Here is a 12,831-nt window from a genome sequence, read left to right as displayed (position 1 = left end):
ATCAACAAATACTTTAATTCTCTAAGTTATAAAAATGAAATTTCAAGAGGAATTTAGTATTGTGAATTAAATCTCAAATATTAATAAAAGTTCTATCACAAGTCCAAAAGTATAATGTGTTCCGAATGAATTCCGGTCTTGAATGTGCTGATGTATTAACAGTCTTTATATATTACCATGCTACAATCCATAATGTCTTTAAATGAATTCACTATAATTCCAAAATTGTATTAATCAATTCATTGAACACTTTAGTAATGCCAATATATGCTTTAAAAAACGATTCCTCTTAAATCATGTATAAACACAACTAAAAGTGATTCCACTAGACTGATATTAAGATAGGAATGAATAAATGCGTTTATCAGAAACTTATGTAAAAGCCTAAGACACAAAAAGATGACAAAAATGTTGTTTTATAAGTTCACTTTCAGATCATTCTATGGTCAAAGGACAATGTCTACATGTTTACAAATTACCTTTATCTTAAAGTACATCCACATCAATGGACAGCTATGCAAACATCTGTTTAAAAATGATCATTAGCTTGAACTACAAGATATAAGCTACAACCTACAATCATGGATAAAAGGTAAGATATAAGCTACAAACTGTAATCATGGATAAAAGTTATGATATAAGCTACAGCATCCAATCATGGATAAAAGTTATGCACACAATATAGATATACAAAACAATTACAAGAAATCATTCTTACTACATTAATTCGGTTTTTCGTCAGATACTCTCTTTATAAACTTAACGAATGATACACATAGTGATAGAAGCACTTTTATCATATCATACAACGATTCTTTGTAGGAAATTCTTTTTTTTGTAAGCATATTGAAAATCACGTTTAAATTCTGCACACCATGGCACACTCTGTCCTTACTTGTTTTGTGGTATGTAATACAAGCCGGTGACCTAAATTTCTGAAGAAAAAAATAATCTTGTTGTTATAGAATGAAGCATGACATGCCAACGTTGAAACGGTTTATAACTGTGTACCAGTATTAGACTTCCAGTGACTCCAATTATGCTTTTCCGTGTACATCATGTTATGATTGCTCGAAGTTAATTACCACTGTCATTCTAGTAAAGTTACTTTTATGTATGTAATAGTCATCTGGCTTGAAATTTATCAATAACTTTATTCACCTCACCATCATAATTCATGCTGTATGTCCTCCTGTTTTATGAGATCCGTGTTCAGATATAAATTCTTCATTTATCAATCTCCTTCTGCTTCAAGGCGTTTTGTACACTTTTTTGAGGAACTTTTAGAGATGCTATGCACAACAGTATTTAGCTACGTATATAAGTATTTGGCTATGTATAACAGTATTTAGCTATATATAACACTATTTAGCCATGTATAACAGTATTTAATGTATAACAGTATTTAGCTATATATAACACTATTTAGCCATGTATAGCAGTATTTAATGTATAACAGTATTTAGCTATATATAACACTATTTAGCCATGTATAGCAGTATTTAATGTATAACAGTATTTAGCAATGTATAACAATATTTAGATACGTATAACCGCATTTAACCTCATAACATTAAATAGCTTGGTATAACAGTATTTAGCTTTGCACAACAGTATATAGTTTTGTATGACACTAAATAGCTTGATACAACAGTATTTGACTATATATAGCAGTATTTAGATATCTATAACCGCATTTAGCTTTGTATAATAGTAAATAGCTTCGTATAATAGTATTTAGCTATGCATAACAATATCTGGCTATGTATAACAGTATTTAGTCATGTATAGCAGTATTTAGATATGTATAACCGCATTTAGCTTTATAACAGTAAATAGCTTGGTATAACAGTATTTAGCTATGTATAGCATTATTTTGATATGTATAACATCATTTAGCTTGGTATAACAGTAACTAGCTTGGTATAACAGTATTTAGCTTTGTATAACAGTATTTAACTTTGTATAACAGTATTTAGCTTACTGATGATTTACCATTTGTTTCTCTTTCTTCGTGACTTTTAATTTTTTTCTTTTTATTTAAATGGTGACTGGATACAAAGCTGCTGCTTAATTCCTTTGTCGTGTGTGTTTCTTGGAACACCATCATTTTCACAGTCTTTATCTAGATTTCTGTCCTTTTCAAACTCTACATAGATTTCTGCCATGGTCATACTCTGCAGAGATCTCTGTCATATTCTAGCTCTGCAGAAGTGTCTGTCCTTTGGTCTCACTGAATAGGTTCGTATTTTGACACCTCCCTAATTTTTAAGGTAGAAGGCATGAACCTAATTATCACAAGCCTAGCATTTACAAATTCACACAAAAGCTAAATCTGTAATGTGGTTGAGATTTACTTTGAGTTAGGCTTGCAAATGGGTTGGCTTGTTGGTGACTGCCTGTCACAGTTAGACGAGCATTGGAAATCAAATGCGTAACTTGCGCTGCAAATGAGCAGCCAACGTGGCTTACATATTTACATGTGTCTGCTACAGAGGTAAATATCTAAACATCATGATGGTTGAGGGTGATGAAATGTATGCTAATTTGTTATAGTACTAGTGAACTTTTAGTATGCATAAGGAACATACTGATTCTTTTAGCTGCCTTGTCACAGGAAAATATCCAAAATAACTCTTTGCTGTAAACAATGAAAGTAAAATGTAGGGGTTGGTGGCAGTGTTGGTTCAGTATAAAAGCCACCAGTTGCATTAGGAATTAACCTGATTGCCGCAGTCAAAATCTACAAAAATCATTAGTTTGTTTTTATTTGTGTCTCCAGTGTAAAATTATTCTCATTTTTCTGCAATAGGTCATTGTCGGACGAAAATTCACCAGATAAACTGACCAGTGAGATCTTTTCAAACTCTACAGCGATTGCTGTCCATTTCAAGCTTTCTACAGAGATTGCTGTCCATTTCAAGCTCTACAGATATTTCTGTCCCTTTGCAAGCTCTACATAGAATGCTGTGCCTTTCAAGCTTTACAGAGATTGCTGCTGTCCCTTTCAGGCTCTACAGAGATTGCTGCTGTCCCTTTCAAGCTCTACAGACATTGCTGTCACTTTCAAGCTCTACAGAGATTGCTGTACCTTTCAAGCTCTACAGAGATTGCTGTACCTTTCAAGCTCTACAGAGATTTATGTCGTGGTCATACTCTGCAAAGATTTCTGTCCTCTTCTAGCTCTGCAGAGATTTCCGTCCATTTCAAGCTCTACAGAGATTGCTGTGCCTTTTAAGCTCTACAGAGAGTTCTCTCCCTTTCTAGCTCTTCATAAATTTCTATCGACCGAGAATTTTGTCTTTTCCAAGTTTAACCTTGATTTGTGTCCTTTCCAAGTTCTACAAAACTTGAAATACTAATGATAGTTTTAAAAACTTTGCGGTGTCGCTCGCATTTTTGTACTTGACAAATTTTTCGATTACATTTTCCTTTTAATAGGTGAATCCGGTATTTGTAAAAGTCGTACTGAGCGTTTAATTAATTTAAAATTGACTGTAGAAGTTACTCCTTTGGATAACGATGTACTTCACTTCCTTCATCAGACATAGCATGAAATCACTTTGGAGATGTTTCTCCGGATGACGTTCTTCTGAAACGATATATTGCCGTCAGGTAATGTATTTATAATGCCTACCAGAATCCAATTTAGGAGATTTTTCTTTAAGACGGTTACAAGCAACGGATGAAAAAGATCATTACAAGCATCTGCAATGCTGTCTAAATTAATGAAATCTTTATCACTGACAACAAGTTTTGCAATTTAAGACGAATTAAAAGGATTTAAACTTGAGAGGGGACTCTGTAGCACCTATACTTGGCCATTGAATGAAAGAGAACTTTAATAATTTGCTAGCGGACAAATCATGTTTGAACTTCTTGAGTAATATCAATTGCTTATAGTTGTGTTTTTGACTAAACATACAATCTCTGCTATTCAAAGGATTCTTTTTATTACAAAGTTATTTATTCTTTTACAGATTTTTTTCTTCATTGTGATTAGTTATGAACTAATACAATTGTATTCTCTAAACAACAAACTCTTTCATCCTAATATCTGAATGTTCACCTTTGAAAACGCCTGGTATCCTTTTTATTTGTTTGATGGGTGTTACCATTATTCTATTTTAGGATAGTTGCTTGTATCGTAGAAATGTGTTTTCTTTCACTCTTCATGTAAATTCGCGTCGCAAATTGAATAAATAGTTCATTATTATCAAATAGTCTCCTTCTATCACCGTGTTTATTTTTCACTTGCCTTAATAAATGCATGTACATATATTACGATTTGGATAGCTCTCGAAATGTAAATCATCCATAAATCAATTTGATCAATTTGATTTTTCAGTTCTTTATGATCGCAAAGACTAAGCTCTCTTTAATTGTCTGCCTGCCAGTTATGAAGCTTTTTGTAATTTTCAATGCTTATTTTTATCTTTATATATTTTCACACTTGTCTTCTATATAAAATTTTCCATCTGTTTTCCAAATGCAGAGTTGATCTTCAGTTTAAAGAAGTCTTTTTTAAAAGCATTATTCGCCTTGTATCTCAATGAAGTATTGAGTCTGATATGTGCTGAAGTCAGAGTTGTTGATTGAAAATAATGATTCTGCAGACTTTTAATAATATTACACCTAAGTTCATGTATCACATTTTATATTCCTATTTGTTCTTCAATGTATACAACTTAGTTAATTTTGGTTTTGTTTAGTTTTCAGTGGACTGTCTTTTTCCGTGGCGGAGATGTATCGTTTTCGTCTGCACGTTTGTAAGGTGCTAACGAACTATCATTTACGTAATCAATAAGCCTTAAAACAGTCATTATTATCAGGGATGGTTAATACGTCTTCTTCTCAGTATGTAATGTTTTCTTCAACAACTCTTAACTAGTGGATAGTGGGACTTGGCCGAACTAGATATTTTGATGTAGGTACATGCTCACCATCATCGTAAATTTAAGATATAAATATAATGTTGTTGTTGCTGTTGCGGGGTTTAACGCCATTTTTCAGCATATGATAGGCTATGCATGGCGGCCAGTATTATTGGTGGAGGAAGAACCCAGGAAAACCCCGGGAAGAACCACCGATCGGCGAGAAGCTACTGGTAATCTTTCTCACATACCCACATTGGCCGAATCCTAGACTCGAACCCACACAGACAGAGGTGAGATGGCAGTGATCCGTAACGGAGAGTGCTTTAGACCACTCGGCCACTCGGGGCCCCTATAAATATATTTAATTAAGGCTATAAAAATATGGAAGAAGTAGAAAATAACACAAAAGTTTAATTTTTTTTATTAGAATCAGGTATTAAGACAAATCATCTGGTATGGTTGCTTTTGCAGCTAAATTGTGCTTTTCGAAAATATATGTCGGTTTAGTTTAATTTATTTAGTCTATCAGTTACAGGAATTGTTTCAAAGGCTTGGAATTATAGGATAAAAAAGAATGGTTTTCATATATCTGCTTTTACGAAATTGAATGATATCGATGATATGATAAACAAAAGGGTACACATAACAAATGTTTAACAAATAGACCATGAATTTATTTTGATCACCAAGAAGGAGATTAGATAAAAACAGTAATCAATCACTCAATCGATTATTTAAACAGTGAAGAAAAATATAAATCTTAAAGAAAAACCGCTAGTACGTGACAGAAAATTGACTGAACAAAAATGGAAATCAATCAAGAGGTGGCATGCAATTTTAAATGCTACTGCTGATAAAATGCCCATATCATCACCAGATGACGTAATGATCTCTGTAATATCAATATTTAGCAAAATGCCCACATCATCACCAGATGACGTTATGGTCTCTGTAATATCAATATTTAGCAAAATGCCCACATCATTACCAGATGACGTTATGGTCTCTGTAATATCAATATTTAGCAAAATGCCCACATCATCAGTAGATGATGTAATGGTCTCTGTAATATCAATATTTAGCAAAATGCCCACATCATCAGTAGATGATGTAATGGTCTCTGTAATATCAATATTTAGCAAAATGCCCATATCATCACCAGATGACGTAATGATCTCTGTAATATCAATATTTAGCAAAATGCCCACATCATCACCAGATGACGTTATGGTCTCTGTAATACCAATATTTAGCAAAATGCCCATATCATCACCAGATGACGTTATGGTCTCTGTAATATCTATATTTAGCAAAATGCCCATATCATCACCAGATGACATTATGGTCTCTGTAATATCAATATTTAGCAAAATTGCCCACATCATCAGTAGATGATGTAATGGTCTCTGTAATATCAGTATTTAGCAAAATTGCCCCAACCGATGACTTGAGCAGGTTATAATTTGAACAAATGAAATTAGTGATTTGGCCAGAGTTTTCCCATTTAAGCTAATGTTGCCTTTCTGCACTGAGCACTAGCCTCATAATTTCCCAAAATATTGATGTCACAAGAACGAACTGAAAATAAGGAATCTTAAAATGTTGCAAAATGCTTTATCAGAAACACTGAATATAGATGTGTATTGTTTGCACGTGTAACTTGAACCGCGCTTGTTGCTATGGTCATAGCTGAAGAGTCTCTTTTATAGTATGCACTAAAGTCAAGCATGGACAATAGATTAGACATTACTGATAATGATTTTATCAATTATGAAGTTAACCATTATATTTACATTATTCCAATTTGTTCTTACAGTCATTTTGCAGGTAACTGTTGTTCATACTGAGACTGTTTAAAAGAATATTACAATTTTACTTTACATTTAAATGGCAGGTGAGCAAGACAATGCAGAGTGAAAACAAAGCTACCAAAGAATACGAAAAGTTGACTCTACCAAATATAAAAGATACAAGAAGTATTGAATTAGAGAGACAACCTGAAAACGTTCAAGTGAGTTTAATAAGCCGCAGCTGAACTTTTAAAAAATAAAATAAAGAATAACCAAAAATGTCGAATAAGATGTAAAACACAACACGAAAGAACATGAAACAGAGAAACATAATGTGTTATTTGATTAATAGTAATATGACTGTTTTGAGTATCCCATTTGTCAAAAAGTAAAGCTATTTCTGTTTTTGTTTTAAACTGATGAGATAACAAAGTCTGGACAAAACAAGTTTGTCGTGACTATGAAAATCAACACCGCTAAAGAATAAAATATTGCCACAAGCGGACACCTCTTGGCACGAGATGATAAGACAGTGTCAACACAGAATCCATTAGCAATGTTGCTTTAACACATATCCATCTCTTTTCGGATAACTCTGCTACAGGCAGTTCAGAACTTCATCGTAGATCGTACAAGATATGACATGGAGGTATTAATCAATGTGACGTTTTCGTTTATTTATTCAGGAGACAAGTTATGAATATATTTGAACACGTAAATAAGTTTGTGATGGCTGCTTCTTCTTTTGACAGTCGGCCAACTTACGTTTTTAAATAATTCTAAGGCTGAAGCACAGAAAATTTCATATAGAATCAAATGTACAGCTCTTTTGTGTTGTTTGGAAATATTATCAATTACTTTGCTGCATGCGTTGCCACAAATAGAACATAGTCAATCAAAGGATATTGGTCTTTAAGAAACGCTATCATTATGTAATAATTATGTTGTATTTGGAGGAAGGTGGTCCTTAACCCTACCAATCAGGGCAGGACGGAATGAAATACATAATATAAATTTTGTACATGAACGGACTATGATAAAGTGTCATCCACATAAAGTATTCAAAGCTTTTAATTGCTCCCATAAAATAACTTAATTTAATTAAACGACACATTTGGTTAACCAGCATTGAGATTCAAGATACTCGTTGAAACACCAATCATTCGCATTCCTCAGGTCAGCATTTATATCGGTTTCAGTGTCATTTAGATTGCTGAGGAAGTGTGCAAAGTTGAGTCATCCGTATACTATATCAGAGATACTAGACTCAATCGTTAGAAGTTGGTCGTTGATATATAACAAAAACAAAAAAGGTCAAAGTATAAATCCACGTAGTACACCATGAAAACCTCTTTAGTGTTGGTAACTGAAACTAATCGCAACTTGCAGGGTTCTGTTGTTCAGACAAAAAGATATGACTCGAACCAATGCAGAGAAGCATCATCCTATTTGTACAGTGTAAGTCTATCTAGCGGTAGTGTAAGATTAATAGATTAGTTTGTTAAGATCTATAAATAGGACACTTATTTGTTTATATTAATCCTAATCTTACAACCATCTGTCGCTTAATTTAGTAAAGATAGTGACATGGGAGTGATGAGTCCTAAAAGCCGACTGGAAGCCAATTACACGGTCAAATGCAATTAAAGAAATATATGATTGACTATAAAATCTTTTTTTCTTAAGTAGTTCGGCAATCAAGGTGAGTACAGACCTCAGGTATATATTTATGCAATCATCGAGATGCCACCAAGAAATTATTTAAACGAACTCCAAACAGTAAAACTTGGACTTCATGTAATAACGTTTTATAATTAGATTTGTACATGAATCATGGAATCTGTCAGTGACCGAACTTAGGCGATCGCTTGCTATGTGTTACCGATACAGCATTGTATACATTAATACCCTACTACAGGGATCTCAGACTTGAATCATTACGAGGGCAACATGACGACTAGATACATCGGCCTGAGGGCCTCATCACTGAAACCTTTTCATTGAGCGAAAATGGATCATATACATTACATGGTAGCCAGTTGAAATGTTGGAAACAAGAAGTAAACGATGTAACAATAGAAATGTTATCAAAACTGGCTGCATGTGAAGAAAACAACCTGCATTGCTAATTATTTTGCAACTTCCGTGTGTCGTTGCGGGCCGCATGAAATAGCATCACAGGTCGCGTGTTTGAGACCGCTATTCTACTACAAACGGTACATATTTTTAAGAGACAGACTTGAGGTTAGATATAATAAAATATTTGGTAAAGTAGCAATTTTAACTCGCATTACAATCGTGTCTGAAAACGACGAAAATATTAAGCGCTTATTAGTGTTCATTGCAAACCGAAATTAAGCGACAATGAAAATGGGATGATGCCTCTGCTACTGCAAGCTTACCAAGGCCACACATAGATTCACGTCAGAATGTACAAATAAACAAAATAAATAACGTAAAGTATTAAAAGCAAACTTACAATACAACCACGAACAAAAGTGTCGTTAAAACATGTTACACTCTGGAGTCTCGGATCCAACAGATCTGTGATGGTTTTACATTACCGGACAACAACGGTACTAATCCACGCATGCAATGTGTTGACGAAAAAATATCTTCCTTTTTATACGAATATTGTCATTATTTTGACAAAATGCACAATTTGAAGCATGATATGTACAAGCTAAATTTGTAAAACGTCGCCGTTCCAAAATTTTTGTAAAATTTCGGAACTTTCTTATATTGATGCTGTAATGCAGCTGTTTATTGCATTGGCACATATCGGAGAATATCCGTGCAAATGGGCAGATTTTGCTTTTAAAAAACACATAATAAAATGAAAACCTACGTTTCTGAGTAGATGCAAGGAAATATTACACTCGTGAAGTGGAAACATTTTGTATTGACGCTCGTAACTTCGCCACTCGTGACGTGGAAACATTTTGTAGTGACGCTCGGAGTTTCGCCACTCTTAACGTGGAAACATTTTGTATTGACGCTCGTAGCTTCGCCACTTGTGACGTGAAAATATTTTGTATTGACGCTCGTAGCTTCGCTACTCGTGACGTTTCAATGTATCCACTGCACTCGTAAAAGCTTTCCGTACATCTAGTAAAACAAACGTAGATATCCACTATTTACTTCTGTGAAAAACTTCTGTAATTAAGGTAGATACGACACTGTTATTTTCATGTTCTTTAAAAAAAACCACAAATACTACACAGCTTCTAAAAAGCCATCTAACTACTTGTTTGCATGAAAACATATCAGATATGTTGAGCGAACTTGAATTAAGCGTGGAATACAAACGGAAGAGTGGCTCCATTTTGCCACAAAAAGATAACCTGACAATGGGGTTCTTAAAAGAGGGGGCATGTGGTTTTAAAATCTCTCATCACCACCCATGCCACATAACGGAAATCGTTACAGTCATTGTGTATGTCAGTAAACAGAATTAAAAGTATCATTTTATATTTTAAGAATAAAAATGAATTATTCTTTTGCTTTAAGTTTTTAGCAGCAGAGGAGGTGAACTTATCTTTTGCTGGAATGTCCTTTTTGGAAAAAATAAGGCTTCCTACGAAAATAAAATACAAGGTCAATAACGCCAAAACAACACCTTTAACTAACCGAGAGTTTATCTAATTAGGTTAGGTTTTTTTTTGTTACTTTATTGTTGTCGTTGGTGGTTTTTTTTTTTGGTTTTTTTTAAAGTTTGCGCGCGTGTTTACCCACCGTGACGCTTCATTAAGTCGCACCTCCTCTGCTGCTGTTGTTAAATCAGTCTCTCTCATCCAAAAATTTTATCAAGGCCTAAACGATATCGTGATAGACGATCATGTAAATTTATTGTTATAAATCCGTGCGGGGTTGACTGCTCGCGAAAAGAAGTTTTTAAATTTAATTTTATCCATGTGGCCGCTACACCAAGTCTGATGAATATTTCGCAGAGTATATGTATCAACTCCATTAAATACAACTAAAATATTACAGTTATCTCTTATCACTTTTGATATTTGTGTATATCACTGAGTAACATAAATCACATCCGTGTTTTAAGTCTGCCTCGAGAAAATATTCTAGTTGGATTTGATTGTTTGTCCAGCATCACATCATCATAAACTACTAAATTATTAATATTCCCATCAATGTCATCTACAGATGGGGCCTCACCAATATCAGTAATAAATTCAATAATATCATTGCCGTTCTCATCAAACAGTTCTGCATTTTTCATTAAAATCTTTAAGCACTTCATAGCATTGCTGATCATCAAATGACGGAGCTACTAAATACAGCTGATTCAATTTAATCCATCTCATTATCAAATTAAGTAGCAATTGTGCTTTACCAGTCCCAGATGGACCTATGATAATTGCTCTAATAGAATTTGGTAACGCTGGATGATGTTTGACTGGTTCTTGCTTTGTTGTTGCTGAGAAATCAATTACATACGTATACTTATAATATTAATCTATATTCTGTTTGATGCAGAACATCCACCCCCACAAGTGGATTAACAACAATAATAACAAAACATAGCAAGTGCGCGGTTACAGGCAAGTGTGTAAGATGTGGCACAAAAAATTAAATTTATTTCCCTGACACAATCAGGTGGTGATATCGCTACGTCACTGGGGAAATTACCAGGAACGCCATGGGCTAAATACCCATTAGAAAAACATCTTCCTGGATATAATTATTGTGGACCTGAAACACGACTTGATATTCGACTTGATAACTAAGATCAGCCAAAACCTGGTTAATATCCAATAAACGCTATAGATAAAGCATGTCATATTCATGATGTAGGTTATAAAGGTAAAGATCTTCAGCAACGACATATTTGCAGATGTGAAGTTAATTCACTCGTTAAATTCTATATAAAAAAAATCTTTCAGAGATTCGTTAGCTAACTGGTTGGTAAGATTGCGATGAAAGGTAAATTATTATTAAGAGCAAGCAATTAATCAAGCAATTATTGAAATAATGGAATCGATTTATTATAGCCCAAGAGGATATTGGAAGGGTAGAGCAGCGATTAGTAAACTTGCTGATGCAGCAAATGCTACACGTTCTGCGGCCGCAAATTGGTTAGCACGACAGGCAATATGGCAAATTTGACTACCACCGCCTAAACGAATTCAGCATGCACAGTTTGATGTCAGCGTGCCAGATGAAATTCATCAGGTGGATATAATATTTTTACCACACGATACTATCAAAACTGGAATACGTAAATTAACATACAAATACACGCTAACTGTTCTTTACGTTGCAGGTAGATACAAGGAAGCAGATCCGTTATCGGCTAAAACAGCAACTGAAGTTGCTTCTGCGTTTGAACGAATTTTTCTGCGAGGATCTGGACCACAAGGTGGTCTACGCTGGCCACAACTATTACAGGTTCATCCTGGCAAGGAATTTCAAGGTGCAGTATCGTCGTTGATGAAGCAAAATAACGTCAAACATCAGACGAGGACATACCGCAATTCACCGTGATCAGGAAATTGTTGAACGATTTAATCGAACACTTGCTGAGCGGTTATTTGGATATCAATACGTGAAGGAAATAATTCAAGTGTGATAGCTGCATTATATAATGAAATCACTCGAACAACTGTCATGCAACCCTTTGATGCGATCACATAACTCATACCAATACAACGACGCGAATTTTCAAAAACAACCAGTGCTAGGTAATATAACTGTAAGATATTTATATGAACCTGGTGAACTTGAAGGCGGTAAAAAAAAGAGCAACAGATTCTATTTGGAGTATTACAACACATAAAATTTCTAGCATTCACGGACAGACCTGCAATCTACAGATTAAATTCAACTGCTCCTGAACGTGGATTTGTGCGCGAACAATTACAAATTATTCTCGAGGATACACAATTACCGCCGCGATCACTTTTGTAAACTATCCGCTCGATTACAGTTAGGACAGGTTAGTATTGTATTTTCCCGTGTATGACCAAGACTACTATTAATTCTGTCTACAGTAAATTGTCTTTGATTATTAAGAATATTGCTCCGCAACATTACTGTGTCACAGCTCGCACACTGATTATTTTGCTGTTGTTTCAATGTCGTGATAAATTCAGCATCGAGATCAAAGTTGCGCTTATTTTATTTTGTCACAATGTTTATGAAACATA

At 34.3% G+C, this 12,831-nt stretch overlaps 1 long non-coding RNA gene across 1 annotated transcript in view; it reads left to right on the top strand.

Moving 5' to 3' along the window:
- The window catches only part of LOC149787233 (uncharacterized), a 37,906-nt gene extending 25,288 nt beyond the window's left edge, over window positions 1-12,618 (top strand). The window contains exons 2-3 of the long non-coding RNA XR_016425131.1: window positions 2,813-6,888; window positions 11,949-12,618. This is a non-coding gene — a long non-coding RNA (uncharacterized LOC149787233). The remainder of the gene's footprint in view (window positions 1-2,812; window positions 6,889-11,948) is intronic.
- The last annotated feature ends 213 nt before the right edge of the window (window positions 12,619-12,831 follow it).

The sequence above is a fragment of the Sinohyriopsis cumingii genome, chromosome 12 (genome assembly GCF_028554795.1).
Source record: "Sinohyriopsis cumingii isolate HCF-2022 chromosome 12, ASM2855479v2, whole genome shotgun sequence".
NCBI classification, from domain to species: Eukaryota; Metazoa; Mollusca; class Bivalvia; order Unionida; family Unionidae; genus Sinohyriopsis; species Sinohyriopsis cumingii.
This window is presented reverse-complemented; position numbering and strand designations above follow the sequence as displayed.